Raw genomic sequence first — 24,821 nt, 5'->3', positions numbered from 1 at the left:
CTATTGCTGAAGAGGGAAACAAAATGTTTTCTTTTTATTATTTCTCCTATTAATGGTTACCAAGAAAAGTTAGGCAACAAAGTAGAAAAATTAGATGACATTAAGTAATTTTTTAATCCTTTTTTGTCCTTCATAATGATGAACCAGAAGAGACTCTAATTATGCAGTTACATGACTTAAATAGTCTTGCAATTGTACAAATTGCATTTGCAACTTGCCTTAGAAGTGTCTGCAGAATTACGGAGTAGATTCTAAACTGAGTTTCTTTCTTGTTTAACGCTTCCATGCTTCCACGCAGAGACAGTGATACATTTCTGTTTGAAGATGTGAAACGAATTTCTCAGGCATAAGTAACGATAACATCCCTTTTTCAAGTTTAAGGTTATGAGTTCAGAGTTTGTTAGTGTCTGTCCTTGCATTTTACTCAGCTTTGGAAAAGGCTGTTTTCACACGTGTCACCGAAATGGAGCCAGTTCACCCAGCTCACCACTCTAAGGCTTCAACAAAACTACATTCTGTAGGTGTGACACTTCACTGACCTCGCATCTACACTCACAGCTCAGTCGTTTCCATCCCAACAGTTAGACAGAGCAGCAAATATGACTTCATGTGATTTTGAGTATGGCAGAACAATGATTTGTTGCTTTGACACTGTCTCACTGGAAGGCTCCTCTGCCTTTTTTTTTTCTGTACTCTAGAGAGGGTGAAAGTGCTCATGACTTAAAATTTAGGCAAGTGTTTTCCTTCCGATTTTAGATCTCTCTCCTAACTCCCTTGAATATTTATCAGTTTTATCTTTATAGCTTGAAATTACAACAATTGTTAGTAATTGTTGAATAGCTCTTCCTGCTTTGCTCAGAAATCTTCTGCCATTTAATCTGTTTATATTGTATAAAAAGACCTTGGTCTGCCAAGTATAATATGGAACTTAGCAACATAATGTACAATCAGTATGAAAGTGCATAAGAAGCCTTAGAATTTTAGCAGAAGTACAATGGGATACGGTGAGAGGTTCATTTATTCAGCTACTTCTCACACAGCATTTTTTGCTTATACTGGGGGTTAGTTAAGGTAAAACAGTCTTATTATGTATAGGAATGAAATGAAGCAAAAAAACCCAACCAACCAAACAAAAATCTGTTTAAAAAAATGCTGCACATTCAATGTACTTTCAAATGTTTCCCTCGTTGATTGTGCTCACAGAAAGTAACACTACACTGAAAAAGGCACCCTGCCACGTATTCCCCTTTGTGATTTTCTGAAGGTGACAACACCTCAAACTTCTACTGCAGTCAGAGATTGGTTTTCATTCTCTCTTTTCTGACGCATCCAGAAGATGGATGAAACTGCTGGATTGAAATAAAACTCTGCACCATCTGTTTTTTGCAAGGTGAGGAGTGCTGGGAAAAGGTCATAATTTGTATATGTGCCTCATAGCTCAGTGAGAAGAATGGATGCAACATTATCTCATGTATTTTTTTCCCATTTGGTGTTTTTTCTAACTGTGCCAATTGACTGCAGGTAAAAGAAAGCGACAGCATTGCAGTGAGGGCCAGTGTGATCCAAAGGCCACCACATTCCTGCTGTCATGAGGACTGTACTTAGTCACCATATGTGCTATCATGAGTAAAGTACTTCCTTGTTCTGCTCCTATTCACTTATTCAACCCATTGAGTAAACCAGTGTGAGAGGCTGCACATCAGTATTCAAGACACAACACGAGGTGAGGAATCTGTAAGGGGGGGCTTGGCTGGTTACCTTTGAAATGGGATTGAAATTGCTGAGTATCTAGTTCTCACAGAGCCCTTTTTGTCAAGGGGTCTCAAAGGGTTTCTCAAAATTAACATCATTTAGAAGGTAATAAAAGTCCGGTGAAAGAAAAGCGAATGATTAACCACCAGCAGAGCCACAAATAGTTCTCACTCTCTTTTTCCACCAGACAGCACTGCCTCTCACAAACACTGTGCACATGCTTTCTTTTCTCACCAGGAGTTGCGGGAAGGAGCTTGTTGCAGCAAGAAGCAGGGACAGGGAGTGCTTTCCCAGAGGCAATCCCTGCTTACCCTACCCAGCCCCTGTGCTCCGGGGTCATTGCAGGAGGTGACCAGGCTGCAGTGCTGGAGCAGGGCGGCTTTGAGGTGGTGGGGGCAGGTCATGCCTCCCAGAACGCCCCTCAGGCTACCTGCATAGCCATGCTTTCACCTCTGCATGTCACACAGCCTATTAGGACTGTGTTCAAGACTTAACTTCACCTTCTCCTTTACAAGACAATCTGATGAATTTACAGCAGGGAACCAGAGGCAGTTTGTGCTTGGCAACATGCTGTGTGAGGCCGGGGACCAAGTGACTCAGGGAAGCTATTAATAGTCTCCATTGGGAAATTTGTTGCCTTAATAACATGAATCATTAATTTGGCTTTTTAATCATTAAGAAAATACCTTTGTTTGATGGAGTGTTTGGGACAAAGTCAGACATAAGAATTTTTTTTTGTTTTTCTTACTCCTATTGCATTAGTTATTAACTAAGCCACTAAACTCATAACTAACCTCTTTTCGACAATTTACACCTGATGGAATGATTATATTTTTATGTATACAAATTAGTGCATGGCTAAGTCATTACTTCAAGTTGTATTTCTTTCTAAGTGCTCTGTGTCGGCATATGAGAAATCTGGAGCAATAAAGCACATTATACAAACAAATCAAATTAAAGGAAGTGTTATGGGGATTTACCTAAGGCATTTAGCTTGTCTTAATACCGGTTCCTAATGAAATTATGAGGAAGTGTGTGAAAATTGTTTCTACTGCAGTATTAAGGTGTCTTCTCCTTAGGTCACCTCTACTCTGCAAGGCCAATCAAAAGTTCTATGGTTCTGTACTCGTTGCCCTTTGCCCTTTGTTCTCTTCCCCAAAAATCAAACAGTAAGGCAAGTTCCAGTGATTCAGATGGGATATAAGTAGAGGACCATGCATGAAAATCAGCCTAGAAAGGTAACTAACAGGCATCGGTAACTAACTTAGATCCTTATTTTGTCTTAGAGATGGAGGTAATTGTCCAAAAGACACTCACAATACTAGAATTTCCAGTTCTTCCCAAGAATGTGTATTATGGTGTTTTGCCCATGACAGCAGGGCTGGAGCCCAGTCAGCCTTTAGGACTCACCTCAGGCAGGTATGAGTGAATGCCTCCCTGGAGACCCTGTCCACTTTCTGACAAGGCACAGGTGCCTTTTTAGTGCCACTTTTCCCTATTAGGCTGATAATACCTCTGTGCCGAGGAAGGTTATGGAACAGATAATCTTGGGAGCCATCATGGACCAGTTAAAGATCAACCAGGGGATCAAGCCCAGTCAGCATGGGTTTACAAATGGTAGATCATATTTGACAAACCTGATTTCTTTCTATGTCAAGGTGAGTCACTTAGTAGATTAAGGCAAGGCTGTTGATGTGGTCTACCTGGACTTCAGCAAAGCCTTTGACACTGTCCCCCACAGTATCCGTATGGAGAAGCTGGCTGCCCATGGTTGGATGGACATATGCTTTGCTGGGTGAAACACTGGCTGGATGGCCAGGCCCAAAGAGTTGTGGTCAATGGAGTTAAAAATAGTTGGCGGCTGGTCAGAAGTGGTGTCCCCCAGGGCTCAGTACTGGGGCCACTTTTATTTAACATCTTTATTAATGATCTTGATTAGGGGATTGAGTGCATCATTAGTATGTTTGCAGACAACACCAAATTAGGAGTGAGTGTTGATCTGCCTGAAGGAAGAAAGGCACTACAGAGGGACCTGGATAGACTGAATCAATGGGTCAGTTTTGGGCACCTCAGTACAGAAAGGACATAGAGGTGCTGGAGCAGGTCCAAAGAAAGGCAACGAGGTTTGTGAAGGGCTTGGAAAATCAGCCCTATGGGGAAAGGCTGAGGGAGCTGGGGCTGTTTAGTCTGGGGAAGAGGAGGCTGAGGGCAGACCTTATTGCTGTCTTCCAGTGTCTGAAAGGTGCTTACAGTGAGAGTGGGGCAAGTCTCTTCTCACTGGTGACAGGTGACAGGACGAGGGGAAATGGCCTCAAGTTGCACAAGGGTAAGTTTAGGTTGGATATCAGGAAAAAACTACTTTACGAACAGGGTTGTTAAGCACTGGAATAGGCTGCCCAGGGAGGTGGTTGAGTTACCATCCCTGGATGTGTTTTAAAACCATCTGGATGTGATTTGGCAGAGGGTTGTTAGTTGGAGTAGTATGGTCACGTTGTGGTTGGACTCGATGATCTTTAAGGTCTTTTCCAAGTTGAACAACTCTATGATTCTGTGATTCTATACCTGTCCTACCATCATTTGCTTCCCACTTGTATCCCAGCCTGTTTCACCTGCCAAAGTCTTGTTCATGACAGATTAAAAAGTGTCTTCAGCCTGTACTGAGCCCTGCATAGCCTTCTAAAAAAGAATATCCTACCATTTTGGTAATTGAGTTTATTAGTGCAGAAAATCAATGCCAGTTTGTTATGTTTAGAACCTTTTAATGTTATGTTCATTAAGATCTTATCATGGTAGGTCTTTTCCAGTAAAATCTTAGAGTTTTTTTATGTCAACAAATCCTAGAAAGCCTTTTATATCAATATTAATCTTATGAAGTTCTTTTTAATAGCAGCACAACTTCTGAAGACTTTCTTAACCACAAAAATCTTACTAACAGTTTCTAAATTTACTATGAGCTGTTCAAAGGTAAAAAGCAAAGTGCAAGTAAGCAGCACATTACAAAGTAAGAATATAGAAAGTGTTGCATTCTTACAGACCTGAGACTCTACAGAACACCATTCATGTTGTGGTGAACCTTAAATGCAGCTCAAGAAGAGAATGTGAAATATAATATATGGAAAGAAAATGTCTGAAAGGGGACATGGCCATCACAGGACAGAAACACCTTCTCTGCTTAAAGAAAGGTACAAGTAAAACACCAAAAAGCACAGAGATGAGTAAGATCTATTTGCATGGACAGGTAAAGTGGACAAGGATGCGCAACTGACATTATGACCAAACAACGTGGGCTGCTGGACAACTTGTTCCAAAGATGCTCATGGCTTCCTAACATCTCGCGTCCAGACAGAGCACCAGAGGGACTGCCAGCACCAGCATTACAGCCATCTGAGACAGGAATCATCTCCCTAACCATCTCAGTCTCCTTGCATGCTGCTGCTGGGCTGTGACCATGACACTCCATATCCTCATCTTCTCAAAGATCAAAGATTTATCTTGTGGCCTCAGGTTACCTGCATGTCCTGCCAAACCTTTCAGCTCTTGTTGAGCGCTTTTTGCTCTGTTTGCACAATTCAGAAAGCTTCAGACTCTGTATTTTACACTTTTGACCTATTTGTTTTGATGGCGCTTTAAGTCAGATTCTTATTTACAGGCAAGCTTTGTTTTGCCAGCTGGGCGGCTACTTCTAACATACATATGTGGCCTGCAGGCTTGAGCTTCCAAATAGATCTTGTACTAAGCTGCACTGGAAGTTGACAGCAATAGAGATTCTTGAAATGAAGCAGCACAAGTGCTGTGGTTTCCCCAGGTCCATGGTGCACAGCTGCCCTCATGATTGATCAGCACACACCATTCTGGTCCAAAGTCCAAATCCCCACAGCTGCATAGCCAGCAGGGCCCCCATTTCTCTACTCCCTGCTCATCCTCTTTGTCAGGCAATTTCAAGCAGCATGTCAAAAAATCTTCATGTTCTTTCTTCAAAGTGGGTGTGCATAAACATGATCCTGGTAGTTATCACCAGAGGATTAAATGCCTGTTGGAAGTGCTGTATGAGTTGTTGAGCTCTCAGCCCCAAGATCTGACCATTTCCAATGGGTGCAGTGGAAAACATGCTGTCACAATTCAAGGTCATTTATTCCTAAAAGCAAGTTCCGCTTCTCTCATATTTTCTTCTTTATGAGTCAAAGCTGACCTGTAAGGTGTGTCCTCAGACTGGGCAGTAAAAATTCATAGTCTCTCCTGGGCTAAGAGAACGGGATGATAGCACCATGAATATATTATTATTGGTTATACTGGCAATCACTCTTCCTTCTTCATCTTGTTCTTGTTGCTTAGGGAGTGGTTGAACACTCGCCAACAAACTGCTCCAAAGGCAGGACCACTGCTGGAGGCACTGACCTCTTTCTAGTATAGAAAGTCAGTGGCATTGTGTAGAGATTGACAGGGCAAAAAATAAAGGTTCTGAAGGACTTGCTATCAGTGTCTGCCTGTGCGCGTGAGCAGCAGTTCAGGCCCTCTCTTTTTGGGATCACTATCGTTTCATGAAAGAATTGTTCTTTCTCTGGGTCCAGGGAGCAGTTCCCATAATTAGAACCTGTTGGTGTGTTTTAAGTTGTTAAAAAATGACAATAAGAATGGTAGGATTATTGCCCTTTCACCTTGTGCGGGCTTCAGCACATCTGAACTTCTGAGGGCTGCATTTTGATCACTGCCTGCCCAAATTTGCAGGCTTGAGCTTCAGTAGAAATGACCCCGTTCTGTCTTTCTCCCCTCGCAACCAGCAGAATAGCAGCTGCTCCATATCTGTATGCATATTCCTCCAGCATGGAATATGTCTATGAGCAGCTGGCCTGTAGGTGTGCATATATTGTAAAAAAAAAAAGAACAAAAAAACCCCTCTTAAATATGTAAAAAATATGTCAGGCTGATTTTTAAAAAGGAAAACATATACCTTTTTTTTTTTTCTTTTTTTTCACATTTTCCCTTAATTGTAACAGAGGTGTCTGGCCTGGTGTTTTAGCATGCTGACATGTGGATTGTTCCCCACTGAGAAAGACCCATTGTTGCTGTCAGACTGGGTCTTTGGTGCAGCACAAATACAGCCCTGCACCTTCCCTAAAAGAGCCCCTATGCACCACAAGGCCTAATACAGCCTTATCGGCCTGTGAAATAGAAGTTGTGAAATCTCTGCCCATGACAGAAGCCAGCCTCATTTTACAGCACAAAGCAAATTAACTGGCCTCTATGATGTAGGTGGATTTTTGTCTCTGAGTGCAGTTCAGCAATCATTAAACAGGAGACAATCCGTGCAGTATTATATGTTGAGCATCCTGTAAAATTTACATTTTATTTTTCAAATCGTTTCCAGTCTCCCCCAATTAAACCAGCATTTTTACTCTGGTACATGTACTGCTTAAGAGATGAGGCTTTTTTCCTATTAGAGACTTGTCACTTTATTTTGGCTTTGAATTTTTAACCAAATGTAATAAGTTGTGACAGAGCACAGTGTTCACTCAACATCTGGATGCTTTTGTACATTTCACAGTTATCTCAGCCTTGTTATGATAATTAATACCAATTTACCACTATTCAAGCCAACATTTCTGCCCTTTTCCCTTTTTTAGAATGAAGAATTTTAAAACCCTTTTCCCCAGCTATGGCTATAGATAAGTTAAAGGTGTTTACAGATGTTGACTTTAGCTCATTTCAAGCTTTGGAAAGTCACTCTGTTTTCCCATAGGTGCCAAGTCATGCAGTCCTTTCCCAGGGGAGTGGGTCACCACCATATCTGCCTCCCATCTGTCAACAGAGGGGATATCTCCTGCTGGCAGCTGAAGGCGCTGTGCCACATCCTGCCCAGATTCTGTACAGATGTAGACACTCAGACTTACTATGTTCATCCTCCTAGGTCTGGGCATGAGCAGCAATCTGAATGCAGATACCTGGTATTTGTAGTTCCATTAGTTCCAGCTAATTATTATTGCTGTTTTCTTAATGTCTATGATCTTGTAGGACCTCACTGCAATGCTTTGTTTTTTAGCAGCTTAGAAAAGCAGTGGAGGATATATGAAAGCTTTTTGTACTGATTGATGTCTTCAGCCTGTGAGTTAAACCATTTGGCTGGAGTGGGAACACCTCTATGCAGGTACTGAGGACTATTTACAGGAGCAGTGCCAGACCATAATTTGAGTCACTGAGCCTCTGCACCACAGTAGGTCAAAACAAATCCAGTATTGCCCAGTGAAAAGGTTCAGGAAGTGAATAAATTGTGACAGGATTGAATGCAATAGTAATACAGGCCTTGAAAACATCATGAGGTCTCTCCTTTTCCAGAATGGACAGTGAGATCATCTCATGTTGTTGTGGATTAACCTAGCAGGTAGCCACACAACACACGGTTGTTCACTCACTTCCCCTCCTTCCCAGTTGGATGAGGGAGAGAACTGGGAAAAAAAAAAATACACCAAAGTGGAACTTGTGAGTTAAGATAAAATCTATTTACTAGGATGGAGAAAATGAAGAGGAAAAAAGGGTAATAGGACAATTTTATATATATATATGTATAACAAGTGATGCACTATTGCTTACCATGGATGCCCTGCTAGTCCCCAAGCAGCGTCAGGTCTCCCAGTAAACTCTCCCTTTTTCGAGCTTTCCTTCTGTATGGTGTCCTATAGTATGGAATATCCCTTTGTCCAGTTTAGGTCAGCTGTTCTGATTCTGTCCCCTCCAGCCCTCTCACTGGTTGGACAGCAGGAGAAGCTGAGATAACAAAGACGTCCTTGACTCTGTACAGCACTGCTCAGCAATAACTAGAAATGTCAGTGTGTTATCAACATTGTTTTTCACGTAAAATGAAAACATAGCATCATACCGGACACTGTGAATAAAATCTGCTCTGTCCTAGCTGAAACAAAGACACGTGATCATCACACTATCCATTTTGACTGTTATGTGTTTGCTTCTGCCACTGTAAAATCTGGATTAGGCCTCTTAAAAGCCTCACTAAAAATTAATAGCAAAGCAATCTTGTGAAAATCCAAGTACTTCACCAAACAGCGATTCCCTTTTCAAAGACTGGCTGCATGCACTCCTTTACTGTAACATACTCCATGTGCACAAAATGGATGAGAGGACAAAATGTACCTTACAGACAGTGCTGTCCCAAAGGAGCAGCTGATTTTGGGCTTTGCAGGCAGGCCAGTGGTGGAGTGTTTCTCCTCACTGCCTTGTGACTGTGATCCTGAGGGACCAGTTTCCTCAAGGAAGAGCTACTTTTTATGAGTTCCTCTCTTTATGGCAGTTGAGACTGTTTCATCCCAACTGACTTATAGCTACATAGAACAGGGTTTCTGGATGACTACATATCCCGTAGTTTAAGCCTATTGCTTACTTCTATAAAGTGTCCATGAGGGTAATTACTTCTCTGTTTTTCTGTGAGTCACCACTTCATCTGTTGCACAAGCAAAAGGTCGGTTGACTCAATCCAACTTTTACAGAACCTTGATGAACAATACATTGATTAAGCCTCATTTTCAGAGTAGAATTCATCTTGAGGAAACAAAAGCTAAAGAAAAGTGTCAGTAATTTTTTTCTTTTCTTGAGCTGTCTTCAGTCTTCGCTGAATTGCAGGACAGTATGAAGAGTCTCAATCATTTCTTTCTCTTTGTTTGTTGGTTTGACTATATCGCATGTGTTATGAAGAACTGTAATGAAATTTTTCCCAGAGAACAAAGACTTATGGAAGCATTTTCTTTTAGTCAACAAATACTTGCCACACCTGAACATTATTTTATTGCCAAGTGTGTTGGGGTTACAGAAAAAGTTTTTTAAGTACAGTAATACATATTATTAATGATATATCCTTCTGGAAGGCCCTAGACTGTTCCCAGGCATAACCTTCACCCACGCTATACAGAGATCTTTGTGCAAACTTATCAGCTTTGAAAAGGGATGATGAGCTGTTACGAATTGTTCTGTACTGGATGGAGGAAGAGGCCTGTGGTACAACTACACAGACAGAAGCTTTCCTTTGGAGCTTACCAGTTTGATTAGGACTGAACTGCAGAAAAGGACTGGGGGGAAAACCCTCTCTAAGAAGTCTAGCGTGCATCTTAGGAAGAGTTTGATGGAACCCAGCAGTGTGAAGATTGAATAGCCTGGTCAAAAAAAGGGTGAAGATAAAGGAATGATAGAGAAGTAGTCTGAGTAATTCCTCTGGAGGATGTTTTGAGTTATATTTGCTGAAGGCTGTTTCATCTTCCAGGCAATCTTGATTGAAATAAAGTTGTACATACTTGTTTTCAAATATCCTGATCTATGGTGTACACAAAGAGTGAATCTTAAATTTCTGTGTCTGTATATGAATGTATGTTCTACTGCCTGTGAAACAAAATGATAATTGAGATGAACTGCCAGAGGAGCTGAAGTCTACCCAAAAGAAATACAGCTAATATTATCTGAGTACTGCAACTTTGTTCTTTTTTTGTCTGAAGAAGATCCGTCATGTACGTACGTCATCAGGAAGTAAATAGAAGCTGTGTAGGACAAACCATTTGTATCTCAGTGTGCAGAGCTGCAGAGCTGCCAGGGTGATCATCTTCTAACGTTGTTCCTGTATGCTTGGTTCTTTGAATTACATTTACTGTGGCTGTGATGACTGCAATGATTACATACTACTGAAAAGGAATGATACCTCCTTGCCTATAAAAACGTACATTATCATTTATGTTATAAGCGATAACACAATTTTATATTAATCAGTCGTCAAGAGGACTGTCAGGTGAAAGCAAGCTTATAAATAGGGCAGATTTAATGTATCTGTATTTGCTTATCTTAAATCTTAAACTTCTAAAAACATCATCGTGACTGGTGCAGAAACAAGAGAAACAAGATATCTCTGGCCATCATGTAGCCATCACTTGAACATAACAAGGAATTAAATACTAGTATTTTCTAAGATTCATTCATTCCTATTTTAAATAACAGTGGAAACTGGAGTTATTGCCAAAACGACTGAGAAAGCAATTAAAGGGATCACTAAACACAAAGAATCATTCTTCCTTTGTGGTCAATGATTCTTCAAGCCATTAAATATCAGAATGCTATTTATAGCTTTATATGAAATATTTGAACGAGAAACAATCTATTGTGTGATTATTTTTAAGATAACAATTAATCTGAAGAAGGAAAATGAATATTGACTTCCATGCAAATGCTTGTCTCCCATCACAAACACATCATGTGTGCAGTTCACTGTTTGACCTCGACAGCTTTGCATCAAAATTCTTCAGCTGTTTTTCCTTATCAACTAAAGAATTCTAGAATTACCAGGAGGCATTTTATTTTGTTAACACAAATGCATATAAAGTAGAATTAGAATGCATAAAGGGGTATCTCCTCTATACTTTGTAGTTGAAAGGATCTAAAATTTATTTTGACTATGCAAAATAATCGTTGTAGGTTGAGAAAGGATTTCCTAGCTGACATTTTAGAGTTCTTAAAGGGTAGGCCATAGAGAGAATGATGAAGAGAAATAAGCACCTACATATGATTTAAATTCCTTTCACAGTATATTCAAAATGTTTGCACCCTTAAAGAAAAAGAAACAATGGAAACGTGTACCTCTAATTTTCTGTTAGGTGACAGATAAATTACTGAGATGAACTGACAATAGTAGGAAAATCACTTGGAATTACTTGGTCTTTTTTGTGGGGGAAGTCAATTCCTTACAAAATCAAAGCAAGCGTGTTTAAGAGCAGGATATTTAGGATGTTTGCATGGAGAAAGCAGTGTGCTGAGATTGAGTCAAATGTGTAAGTCTGCATTAAAATAATTATCTTAGAATAAGGTGCAATGTCGATCTATGAAAAGTAACCATCTCAAGATCAAAAAACTCCAAAAAACTTGAGGCAAAAAATAACATATCTTAAAGCAGTGTGGTCTTGTGGCTGGCAACAGGTTGAAACTAGATAATCTCTGAGGTCTTTTTCAACCCATGCCTTTTTATGATTCTATGATTCTGTGATCATCCTGGCCTCTACATATACAGCTGGCATTTTGGGTGGATGTCAGGAAATGTCAGGATGACAGGAACTAAATGAAATTAAACTTGTTCAATTTTGCCAATGACCACTTTTTTAATGGCTGGCAGCAGTGTAAGGCCTTACAAGATACAAGAGAGAGCAGCAATAGTTTCAGCACTGCACATTTCACATTGGTGAGGAAGATGTCCTTCCTCTTCATTTTACTTATTATTTAAATGTTAGTCTTGATGCTCTGCACTTGAGAGTATTGTATTTAAAGGAATATATTTGATGGCACTTGATATTTAGGTATCATTAGCTGTTACAGTAAGAACTTTTCTACCCTACTGGAGAGGATGTGATACAGTGCAGCACACAGAATCACAGAATCACAGAATTACCCGGGTTGGAAGGGACCTCAAGGATCATGTAGTTCCAACCCCCCTGCCTGGCAGGGCCACCAAACATACACATACACAGCAGATTCAGTGTGAAGTGCTGGCCAGTTTTTCAGAAAGAAATACTCTGTCTTGCACAGCATAGCTGAAAGGAGCAGTTACATGCAGATAAGAGTGGAGCCAACAGCTGTCAGGTTGGACAGGACCCAAGATCAACAGATCCACGCTGTGATCCAGCCCCAGATGTCCCAGAGACAGACACCAGAAAAATGCATGTGACAAGTATAGGATGCTTTCCTCTCAGAAATATCTCTTCCATTTGCAGTGAAAACTATACAACCATATATTTAGGAAACTCCTTAACAGAAGCAGGTCTTACATGTGAAGGTGTGCTCAACTCTGCCCCCAAATCTCCTCCTTTGGCCTGACCCCTGGCTGGTGTGCCCAAGGCCTTGTTCTATAGAGTTATCCCATAATCTAACACATTTGCAGCTGGCTGTATTGTTCACATTATTGGTGCTCATGCTCTGCAAATAGTACATTTATTGTCATCAAAGAACCTGTAATCTGTTGCTTCAATAGGGAGCATTTTTCCTTAAGCAAGCCATGAGAGTTCTCGTTGGGTGCAGCCAAACTGCTTAACAGTGGTCATGTGAGCCCAATTGGATGTGACCAGACCGATAGCACTGAGCTGGGTGTTTATGCTTTAATGCAGTGGCTTCCAATTGGTTTTGCCTTTAGCAATGCTAGTTGCTCTTTATCTAAAAAAAAACCAAACATGACCCTTTGGCAAATAATTGTGAATCTGTGGCCACACATTCTGAGCTTTCCTGTTAATGGCACCTCAGGAGTCTACTGGAGCAACTAGAGAGTGCAAACCATCAAGATTACTTTTTAAGAACAAAATGTAACATTTCCATAAGGAAGATAAGCTTGCAGCAGCATGTATTGAGAAGAAAAACAACACATAAATAAAAAGTGTTAACTCTATCTGTAATAGATGCAACCAAGACAATGAAAGAGCCTGGGGGGAAGTAGAGATCCTACAGTTGTTTGATGTTTTTTTTTCATATATGTATCTTAAAAACTTTTAACAGACTCTGAGCATTTATATTTTGCCATCCTTGACTTACACAGCTTGTCACTGCCTCTTGTCAGTGATGCTTTGACAGCAATGCCTCTTGACGGTGAAGCTGTGGTGATGCTTAGGAGAAGCAGCTTATTTTTCTCATTTACTTCAGCCTTCTAGGTACTTATTTTCTTATGCAGATGCTGAGATTGATGGAACTTGTTCTACTGAACAAGTAGAGTGTGTTTTGCTTGGGCACATTCTATATTTATTTTTCATAGTTGCTGCAATATTTATGAGATTCATAGTAGTATGAAGCAGATTGTTTTCCTGATCTTTAGACTCTTCAGATGTGTGTTTATGTACATACACACACACACATATTACACAAAGCGCACACATGTATTATAGAATATGTAATATACATTATATACATCAATAATATAACGCACGTGTATAACATTTGCATAATATTTCTAAGAAAAAAGTATCAGGGGTGTTTTATCAGACTCTATTATAGCACTTTTAAATCTGTGTTTTATATTTTCTTGGGGAGACCAACTGGGAATCCCTTTGTAGTGACTTAAATACCTTTTGTGCATCTGTACAAGTGTGCTAATTAAGTATGGAAACAACTGGACTGGGAAGAAAGGTAAAGAACAGACTGTGTGACTTCTCACAGTTATTCTAATTGTACCTTTTACATTTCTGTGTTGTGCAAACTAATATTTAGGTCTGTGAGAATTTCAGAATTAACACAGTGAAAACTTCCCCAGCAGAGGCTATGAGAACTCATTATGTAATGCTTTGTGTTTGGGTAAATAAGAAATGCATGATGATATCCTTCCAAAATGCTTTGCAGGTTGGTGAGGAGAAAATGATACAAACTGATTCTAGGAAGCTGATCAGAGTGTTCCTCAAATTGCTGAGCAATGCAGCTGCTCATTTATTCTTCTCTGTGTAGTAAATAAACTTTCTAATTTGTTAAAGTCTGTCTAAATTTCTGCAGGTCGTTATCAAGTTCTGCCTTCTTGCCCCAGTCTCTTTTATTCATTTTTGGTTTTGGAAGTAGTCTGTTGTGGAACATCATCTGGGAATACTGATGAAAATATGGCATTTCTGGGATGCATCATCGTGTTTCAGTTCAGGCTTACTTAATGGAAGACTTCAGTTTTCAGGGTTTTTCAATGGTGGGGGCAATTGATCTTTCTGAGAATGTAAAAATTGATCAAACAACATAAAATTAAACATTTTTTTAAAAATTTATTTTAGTAGGACATCTGTAACCTTGTTGCCTAAAACATGAACACAGAGAAATACACTAGCAGTGTTGGTGTTACACTGTAGTATTTGTACTTGAGTATTTATCCCAGAAGCACACAACATATCCTCTCCACTGATCAAAATGCAGAAGCTGGAGAAAGTGACTGAAATATATCTATGCAGCTGTTCTCCATTTGAATAGATCATTGACTATTGAAGTTGCATCACCCTGTGGATTAGGCTGATCTAAAAGCCATAACTGGAAAAGGCGTTATTGCCTTTTACATGCTGCTTCCTTTCAAGAACTGCAATGAATCTGAAACATGAACATATTTCTTGATGACTTGTCTGGCTGGTCTTGTAGTTCCTGTTTAGCTTCAGAATACATGATTGGAAAGACTTGAGTTAAAGGATGCATCCCGCCAGCAGCAGAAGCTGCTCAACATGAATACTACTGAATCTGGTGGGAATTCTGGATGTGAAGCACATTGCAAGGAAGAACTGACATTAAAAAAAAAAAGTCAGGCAGGCTATTAAATCATTTGTATGTCTTGGTTTCATAACTTGGCGATTACCTGGTCTTGAAATGGCATGAATGGTAGGTGGGGAGGTGCCATCGTGCCATTAGTGGCAGAGATCTGGCTGACCCCAGTCTGATCACTGACATGCTTTAATCCATGTGTAGAGATCCCTTCTTTAGAGTTTAGCTTAATTCTCTGGAAAGTAAAAAAGCTTTCACAAGTCAATATTGCCACACCACAGGGAACACAAGTCTGGCAAGATAAGATCAATGGAATATAGCACACAGCAAAAAGAGACTGCCAGAGACTGGGAGGGAAGTGGAGGAGGCTCTGCAGGCTCCAGAATGGACTTGCTGCAACTGTCAGGCAGGATCTACCACTCACAGAGGCTCCTGGGGTGCAGCGGGCCTGGAGGTAGGTGGTTGTTATCTGTAGGAAGGGCCATGCACACTGGCTGGGCACCCAGCTGTGCTGCCTTTGGGGGTCTGGACTGTGCAACAAATACTCAGTGGAAATGTGCTGGATTAAAAAATGAAAGCAGCTTTCTCCAAGGCGGGATTTTTTTTTACCCCTTTTCTTTCTTGTCATGGTTCCAGTCTAGAGCACGGTCCCACAGGCACCCTGGCACAACTGAAACAAACTGAGTTGGGCACAGAGGTGTGCAGGCATAGAACTGCATCCGGTTCTAGGGCCCCCAGCACAAGGAGGACATGGAGCTGTTGGAGTGGGTCCAGAGGCGGTCCACAAAGATCATTAGAGGGCTAGAGCAGCTCTCTTAGGGAACAGGCTGAGAGAGCTGGGGCTCTTCAGCCTGGAGAAGAGAGGGATCCAGGGCGACCTTCATGTACCTGAAGGAGGCCTACAGGAAAGCTGGGAACGGGTATTTTGTAAGGGCATGTAGAAACAGGATGAGGGGAAATGGCTTTTAAGTGGAAGAGAGTAGATTTAGAGTAGATATTGGTATGAAATTCTTTTCTGTGAGAGGGGTGAGAAACTGAAACATGTTGCCCAGTGAGGCTGTGGGTTCCCCCTCCTTGGAAGTGTTCAAGGCCAGCCTAGGTGGGACTTTGAGAAACGTGGTATAGTGGGAGGTGTCCCTGCCTATAGCGGGGAGTTGGAACTAGATGATCTTAAAGGTCCCTTCCAACCCAAACCATTTTATGTTTTTATGATTTCCTGTGCCTTTTTTTTTTTTTTCTGTCAAAGAATTATCAGATGTGTACTGGATAGTTTTACTTCTGCCTAGAGATGTATGGATCAATGTCTACACTTCATAGCTCTCCTACTCTTCTATGCTTTACACAATCATTAGTATTAATGGCAAGTAATTATTAAATGCTAGTGTGATTTGCATTTTTTAATGATCAAATAAAGGCAAATCAAACTAAAACAGACCCAAAATGACTCTTCTCTTTCTGGCATCTTGCTCAGAAACTTTGGACCTTGAGAATGGTCTTTCAGACTGTAACCTGTGGCCCATAAAGACATGGTTCATAACAATGGGCTCGACTGCTCTTCTGATTTGCAGGTGATAATACAAATTAACAAAACAGCCAGAAAAATTTCTTTCCCAGCACGTTTTCCCCCTACTGGGAATCTTTGCTGTGGCAGCATGGCCGCTCAGCGGGAGAGACAATCTCTCAGCTGTGGTTGGTGAGGGAGGCGGCTCGCTAGACTTGCTCTGCCTTGAAGTGCAGCTCCGGTTGTGTAGAAGCTGAGGATACAAAGATGCTGAATAATGACATTTTCAGCAAGAAATGCATCTCCAGCACGGTTTTTTTTAAAAAGCCTCAACATTTATTTATTCATTCCTTTTCTGTGTGCTAATGTATGCAGTTAACATCGTACTTCAAAGGCACTTTCATGTTTTAAGGGAGAGGTGTCAAATAACGCTGTAGAGAGGTGTTTTTCCATCTGTTTGCACCGTGTTTTTCTGTTGCTTTTGCTGGGTCTTTTTCTGTAATCCAAGCTATTTCTGAGCTGATTATTTCAGAACTCTGGGATCCATTGCTATGTACTTTGTGTCTGCCATGATAATTTGCCTGAATCCTCCCGTGTTAATAAAAAACCAATGACAAAAGTTCACCAGCAGCAAAATAAGTTGCAGCCTGAGCTAACCTCTTCTGGTGTGTGCCACACTGCATAGAGGATGTGGGGAGGAGGAGCACTGTGCACTGTCACAAAGGGCTTATAATACATTTTTCATTGCTGCTCTCTATGCAGCATTCTTCTATGTTCTTGAAATCTTTGTCTTCTGCCTTCTCTTTAGGGTAAGAAATCCCACTTCATTCAGTTTTTCCTGATACAACCTGCTTTGTAAACCTCTGATCATCCATGTTGCTCTGTCTATTCCCCTTTTACCAAACTGCAGTGCCCATGATCTGATGTATCTTCAAGCTGCAACCTGCCCTGAGCCAAAAAGAGATGACCAGTTCAATTTTAGCTCTTACTCTGTGATAAGCCTTAGATCCCTTCAGGACAGCAGCGGTGCAACTAGTATTTTACCACTCTGTACTTGTTAATGATCAATCTTGACTGTATGCAGTAGTTTGCATTTGCCTCAGCTCTGTCCTCCACTGCCATGTTACAGGAGTCCCATGTAACCTTTCTGCAGTGAACTAGCACAGTTTGCCAGTGACCAATATGTCTGGTATTTGGGAGATACTTCCTTTTCCCACTTGAAAAAGGCACAGCTGACGACTTCTGTCCTGCACAGCTCTGTTTTTATTTGCTGTGCTGAAGTCCTTTGAGAATCTGCAATGTGCCCCTGGGTAACTATCCACACACTGTGAACTATGTAGTGTGCAGTTACTAGTGACCACAGTATTTACCAACCCACGTGACTTCCATTAGACTTTATCCAGCTACTTTACAGTCAGAAGATAGAAGCAAGCATCCCCAGGCAGCTGGAGACAGCGGGTGTCATCCTGAGGCAGGCGTGTAAATCAGATCAGTGAGTCATCCTCTGACAGTGCCCATCCCGCTGAACTGACTTAAAAGGAGCATGGGGTGACTGTCTCAGACTCAGCCGTGGCTCACTTGAATCCCAGCCCGTGTTTTTGGTTGTCATATTACTCAGTGAGGTGACAAGGGTTCATGAGCAGCCTCATTTTCCACTGACTTGTGAAAAAACTTCTATTTCTGTTTATGGTACCAAAACAAATGTAATAAACTATTTGTTGTGGGAACCACTGCCACTCTCTAAAGCTAAGGAAATCAACCTGAAACCAATGCATTTGTTACTGCTTTTTAGCCAGCAAAAGATGATCTATTCATTGGAATAGACCACCAAAATCTTTTAGTGAACTTCACTGAGGACTTAGTATTCAAAAAAGGTTTTTCAGCAGAGGAAAGACACATGTTCAGGCAAGGAGAGGAAATTGCTTTATGAGCACCATTAAATTTGGCTCTTTTATGGTTATTTAGTAAAAGCAAGTTGCATTAAGAGTAGCTCACCCCTTTTAGAGGGGCTATAAGAAAGAAGGGGATAGACTTGTTTGCGAGTTCTGATAGGGCAAGAGACAAAGGTTTCAAACTAAAAGAGGGAAGATTTAGACTGGATATGAAGAAGAGGTTTTTTACAGTAAGACTGGTGAGGCACTGGAACAGACTACCCAGAGAGGTGGTGAGTCCCCCATCTCTGGAGACACTCAAGGTCAGGCTGGACAGGGCTCTGAGCAACCTGACTGAGCTGTAGGTGTCCCTGTTCATTGCAGGGGTTTGGTCTCGATGGCCTTTAAGGGTCTCTTCCAACTCAAATGATTCTACAACTCTGTGATTTGATTCTATATTATTTTTCCACCCATTATATAATCCTTGCATACATTCTGCACTTACCAGTGGAAATTACTCTGTCTCAGTAGCCTCTTACTTCATACACAAGTTTAATCTGATGTAATGATTCAGGAACTGTGGTAATCCATCCAGAATAATACAACACAACCTATAACAAAGCAGTGCGATGATAGAATATCTGTGTCTATATCTGTATGTTCCTCAGAGCCTCTCCTACATTCTGGCTGTCTAGCACTGGCCTGTTGGTGTGACCTTGCTGGGAAATGCTCACACACTGACAATACACACTTTTCCTTGCTGCCTCACTCTATTCACAGCCCATAGTAGTGGTAGGCCTCCCACCCAACATGGCTCACCAGAGACTCTTGTTTTCCTTTTGTGAACAATTCCTTAGAAGTCTGGAAGCTGCAATGAGAGATGCTTTGAAATTTGGTTTTCTTTTTGTCAAAAGCAGTTGTGCTTACCCCATTCACAGCAGTCAGTATCAGCGCATTTCCAGACCTGTCTACATTGTTTCCAGTCCTCATACTACTGAGAGATGTGAGATCCTGTGAAAATACAGAGATGAAACCTCTCTTTATAACAGTCATAAAGCTGCATAAAAATGAAATGGCTTTTCAAGGGGATAACTGACTAATCAGAGACTGAAAAACTCTCCATGGAGCAGAGTGAAATTGTTCCCAAGCACTACTAATGTTATTATGTTTATGTGTTTTGCTCTGCAGAGAGTTTGAAGAATGCAGCAAAAGGTATCTATAAATATAAGATAGTGCCATTGATTTCTGGAGGGACGATGCAACAGTTGGCAAAACTACTGATCTTATCCATAAAATCTATCTAGCTGCTGTATGCAAAATGTATAGGCTTGAATGTACTTGTTAACCAGTTCTTGCATGGTGTCTGCAAAATCCTCCCTGACCTTGAGAAACTGAGCTTGGGGTTTGGTTTGTTATTTGGTTTATTCCAGCCAAGCTGGCAGTAACAGGACTGAGGGATACGTAGGTGGGAGAGCGATCCATGTGAAAATCTGCCACGGTTCAGTGCCTGATGATAAGATAATTTCAGTAACAGAGAGAAGCTGCTGAAATCTGACATCTTCACTGTCACATTAAGCAGTGAGGGAAAACACTGGCCCATTCGGTGAATAACCTTCCCTGGAGCCAAGGTAAACAGCAGACAGTGGCACACCCTGAAGAAGGTTCCCTGTCCTTTCTTGAGCTCTTCCTGCACTGCAGGTACATATGGGTTGGGGAATGCAACATTTATTGTGTACACATTGTTCATATGATGCTTGGAAACAGCACAAGCTCCTTACCAGTTTTTCTTTAAATTTAATTACTTCCTGAGAATCCCCTAAGAATGTCTTTGAAAGCAGGAGACCTACTGACTGCTTCTTCTAGCATCAGCCTGCTGGCAAGATGCACTTGGTGCTCACACCATGACCATGTGTACAGTGGGTACGTGCCACATGGCTTGTGGCACCATAGATTTTGCTACGTATGTGACAAGTGCAGCGCAACACGGAGCAATATGAGCCACGCTGTGTTTATCAGCTTAGTAATCTAAAATTCATTTGATGATGTTCTCATTGCATTTTATTTGTGCTTGTTCATTTGCAAAATCTGATCATTTCCAGTTGGCCGGTCTGTTGTTAAAGCAAGTTAGTTCTGCTGAATATTGGGCTTAATGTGATTTGAGAGTGTTATTAAATATGACGCCTGGCCTATTAGTCTCATTTTAATCTGCTTGACATCTTCATAGAGAGCTTTGCTTTAGTGTCCATTACGGGGGAAGATCAGTTTCTGAGCAAGTTGCAATGTTGCACGCCGTATTTCCTAAGAGAAAGAAAGAGAAAAACAAATACTTGAGAAAATATATAGCTTGTCAATCCCTGCTTTTCTAGTCTGTGATATGAATAATCTTTCAGAGTGAGCACATCACGTATCAGTATAAACAGGTCATGGTACATGCCACGATTTTCAGACTGTGTGTCATTTTCATTTATTTTTCTTTATTTTGAGTAGCATCCCTCAAGTTTAAGCGTGAAAAAATGCTCATTGAAGAAGCCCCGTGGATTTATCACCCAGCAGGTATTGGTGACAGCTCTTGCCACGGGGATTATAACTCTTCTCTTGTCACTTTCTCCTTCAGCACAAGCTGCACAGCCCAGGAATCTGAAACACAGACTAATGAGGGATTAGAAGCATGTAATTTTTAGAACCCTTGCGCTGTCAGAGGAAAAAATAATAACACATTTCTTCTGTCATTCATGCCAACCTGATCTAAATTAGTTGGAGAGGCAGTGAAGGACACTTCCGTCCAAAACTCTTATTTTCCTGTCAGCTACGTGGCACCTCCCGGTGACCTCTTCGTCTCCCATAGGGAATGACAGGACAAATTCAGCTCTGGAGCTGAGTGGGCCCGATTGCTCTCTGGACTGCAGGCAGGGATGCATGTATGCACAATGCACTCTCTAATTGTGCATGATAAGCCTTCCTTGTTAAAAGTGAATAGAGCTCATTAGTGGTAAGGACTGCAGGTTTTGGCTTATGTGGTTACTGAAAGAAGTCTTAAGAGATGAATCTTGAAAACATCAAAATAAATGGCAAGAAGTGAATGAAGAACAAGTGGAAATCTGGAAGAGATGGATCTGTGGTGGTCCTCAGGTCATAACCAACCCCTCCAGTGTTCAAAGAACATGAAGCCCGTGCATGGTCTTGTTCTCTGAGACCAACTCTAGTTTATGTCCCTTTTCCTTAGCAGTGTGACAGTGTCCTCTTTGAGTATTCAAAAGGTTCAAATTAAAGGAAAAACTGGTTAAATATGTTGTTGATTTTAGTCTCTCTGGGTTTTGGCAGTCTTTGCTTTACTTTCACTTCACTCTTACATAATTTCTTTTCAACTTTCAGCATCTTTAGCTCTATCCACAGAGTGTATCTGGCTGCAGACTGTAGTTCTGTCCTGGTTTTGTCTGGAGTAGAGTTAATTTTCTTCACAGGAGCTGGAATGGTGCTGTTTGGATTTAGGATGAAAATAAAATCGATAACACACAACTGTTTTAGTTGTTATTGAACAGTGCTTACACTAAGTCAAGGACTTTTCAGCTTCTGCTGCTCTACCAGCAAGGAGCTGGGGGGCACAAGGAGCTACAAGGGGACAGAACCAGGTCAGGGGACCCAAACTAACCAAAGGGACCTTCCATTCAATGTGGTCTCATGCTGAAACTGGGGGAGCAGACCTGGGCTTGCAACTTCTTGGGGTCTGTCTGGTGGTGAGTAACTGTATTGTGCATCAGTTGTTTTGTGCACATTTATAAATGTCTGTTTCCCTTCCTCTTCTGTTCTATTAAACTACCTTTATCTCAGCCTACAAGTTATGCCTTTTCCCTATTCTCTCCCCCAGCCCACTGCAGCGGGAATGTGCTGGGTGTGCTTAGTTGCCTGCTGGGTTAAACCACTAAAATTTCATAGCTCTTTCAGGATCTCTTGTTTGTTTCTTAGTAGAGACTGGGAAGTCTTTCATTCTGGAGACTTTATATGATCTCTGGATGTGGTCTTTCATTCCAGAAAGTGCTTTTAATGGTGAAGTAAATTTTCAGAAGATGATTTCACAAGTATTCACTGAACCCCTCATTCTAACTAAGCTCAGCAGGCATCTCCTGAGAGAGAGAGCTCTGGCAGGAGCTGCACAAGGCGAGTACAGCTGTTTTTACCCACACATCTGTGAAATCAGCACTTCACACTTCAATGATTGGTAACAGAGATGCGCTAACTCCTGTTTTTGATACCAGACCCTAAGGCTGTTGCTATTTCTTGCTTGTTTTCCCAGTATTCTCTGTAGAGGACCAAATAAAAGTTATGAAGTAGCTTAGACATAGTAGGAATTAAAGCAAATAAATATTGTTTGGAAAGAGCTCATCTTCCACACTGGTGGACAAGAAAGTTTTTAGCAAAGCAGCAAGAGAAAAGGTCACAGCAGCAGTGATAAGGGGCAAACCACCTTGACCTTAAATTTGTATATCATCCTTAGTACCATGATTCAAGCAAATAGAATAAATAACTCTGTGCCCTTTTAACACAGACTGCTGTGCACAGCGGGGACTTTCCAGCATTGAGGATATTCTGCCCAGTCTCCCCAGAGATACACAGACTTTGGGCAGAGCTCAAACCCTCTTGTAAACACCATCAAGACTCCTGCTTTGGTATTCAGCTATTTTAGCTGACCTCTGTACTAATTTATCTTTTTTAAAGCCTGTTCCGCTGGACTGCTGCCTGCATCTGGAGAGTGGAAAGGAGTTCCACAGGGTGCTCAGAACAGACAGAACAGATAAGCCAGCGCAGTCACCAAGAGCAGACAGAGCTCTTTTGACAACTTCAGCACTTCCGAGCACTGATTGCTTGTGGTGGCAATCATTTCTAATGTACTCCCTGCCTGTAGGTATTGATGTGTTTGTTCTGATGCTCAGTCTTTGTTTAGGTCTGATTACTGTGATCACTTTTTCTGTTGTAGGTTTGTACATCAGCAGTTTAATTACAAAGACAGTTCTCTCTTAAATGTCAGCTTGCTATATTTTTGCTGTCCCTGTAGCCATTAACGCTTTTGTACTGATTCACCAGCATGGTTTTACGCAGTAGACCTTGCTACCAACCTTGACGTCAGCGTAGTTTTTTTGTCTCATTTAAAACAGGAAAAAGGAAAATGAGCTTCTGTTTTTGCTTTGATATGAAAACGTTTATGCCATGTTTATGTGTGTACATTTACCATTGTGTGTGAGGGAGATATATATTCATGAAATTGGGGGACATCTTATTTTGATGAATGGCAGCACACTGCTTAGTGATTCATCAGGTCATGTCACATTGTCACTAAGCAACAAGATGTGATTTGACAACACCATTAATCTTTTTTTTCTAAATGTGTTTACCAATTCCTTAGAAGTGCAATTATTTTTTCATGACTACTAGTAATTAACTGTGAAATTCTACTTAAAGCTTTTATTTTCACTATTTTTTGCCACTTATTTAGACTTCTTCCAGTTTGTCATGATTGTCTTCATCTCAAATGTCCCAGAAAGCACCATTCTCAGTTGCTCCAAGTGTAAATTACAGCTGTATGAAATTAAAAATGCTGTCAGTTCTATCATGCTGGATTATGCCCTTCCAGCTCTCATCACTTACATATCAATGCTAAGCGGTGACAGCCATTCACTGTCAATTCACTTATCAAATGGCAGAGATATTTTTAGCTTGGGTCATGGTTTTTAGGTAAAAATAGATGTACTTTCATTTGACCCAGTCTGAAAGGAACTGGTGACCTCATTCAGCAGAGGATGCAGTAGCCAAACGTGCTACTCCCATGATTCACTTTACTTAGCATCTAAGCCACCCTTTACCAAAGGGAGAAAGATATAAATCTAGGATGAGAATTTTCCTCTTCATACAAGCAACAAGCCGTGTACTTGTTGCAGAAAAGGCTTGGTTCTGTCCTGCTTATTATCTCACATCAAGTTCTGGGAGACGATGAGGTCTCCTTGGCACACTTTCTTCTCCAGGCTGAACAAACCCAGTTCCCTCAGCCTTTCTTCAAAGGAGAGATACTCCAGCCCTCTCAGCATCTTCATGGCCAACTTCCAGACCTGATGCAAAAGCTCCACATCATTCCTCTACTGGGGGCCTCGTATCTAAATGCAGAAACTTCCTCTTTTCTACCTCTGCTTTTCTCTATGCTATCCTGAAAATCAGAACCATGGAAGTGGTGATGCCCTGCAATGAGTGGGGGATCTGCCTGAGGATACCCACCTGCTCTTCACAGCCAGAGATCCTGTGGGTTTTACAGGAGTCTCCTTGGCTTTAGTCATTGTGTGTCAGGGAAAAGTCAAGAAACAGAAGTGAATGTTTCATGTTTGGGGCCTGCTTGGGTCACTAAGCTGGATGACACTTGCTCATCTTAACTAAAGCTAACAGTAAGGTAAATATTAATTCCAGGTCACATGCTGATGAAC

General features: G+C 41.1%; 1 long non-coding RNA gene across 2 annotated transcripts in view; it reads left to right on the top strand.

Annotated features, from left to right (window-relative positions):
• Positions 1 to 23,074: 23,074 nt before the first annotated feature.
• Positions 23,075 to 24,821, top strand: part of LOC107308268 (uncharacterized) — a 28,998-nt gene continuing 27,251 nt past the window's right edge. For both annotated transcript variants that reach the window (XR_001552726.3, XR_014942149.1), the window contains exon 1: positions 23,075 to 23,253. This is a non-coding gene — a long non-coding RNA (uncharacterized LOC107308268). The remainder of the gene's footprint in view (positions 23,254 to 24,821) is intronic.

This window comes from Coturnix japonica, chromosome 1 (genome assembly GCF_054131305.1).
Source record: "Coturnix japonica strain WE chromosome 1, WE-NBRP24, whole genome shotgun sequence".
Classification (NCBI taxonomy): domain Eukaryota; kingdom Metazoa; phylum Chordata; class Aves; order Galliformes; family Phasianidae; genus Coturnix; species Coturnix japonica.
Note: the sequence above shows the minus strand (reverse complement) of the source record. Positions and strands in the feature narration are given on the sequence as shown.